A 451-nucleotide genomic window follows, 5' to 3' on the forward strand; every position below is an offset into this window, starting at 1 on the left:
AGGTTGGTTTCACTAACTCTATAATATCTCCTAAAATGAATACTTTTTTGGTCGCAAATAAAACTAACAAACGATATAACTTATATAAATTCTAATTTAATTAAATAATTCAACTAATATTTTATCAACTAAAATAAATCAAGCAAGACAAGAATACCACTCACACATAACAAAATAAAACAAACATATCTAACACATCAATTTCATGATTATCGAAACTAATCAAATAAAAAATATCCATTTATGAAATAATGACATCATAAATAGTCCCCATATAATTGTCACGTCAAAACAATTAAATAAAAAATGAAGATTATAATTATTTAAGTAGAATAGAGTGTGATAAAATTTAATTTAATTTATTTACACATAGAATAATTATTAATTTAATAATAGCAATTACTAAAAAGATACATATATAATACATATGAAAATTTTGGGGTGTTACAAT

This window comes from Cicer arietinum, chromosome 5, assembly GCF_000331145.2.
Source record: "Cicer arietinum cultivar CDC Frontier isolate Library 1 chromosome 5, Cicar.CDCFrontier_v2.0, whole genome shotgun sequence".
Taxonomy (NCBI): domain Eukaryota; kingdom Viridiplantae; phylum Streptophyta; class Magnoliopsida; order Fabales; family Fabaceae; genus Cicer; species Cicer arietinum.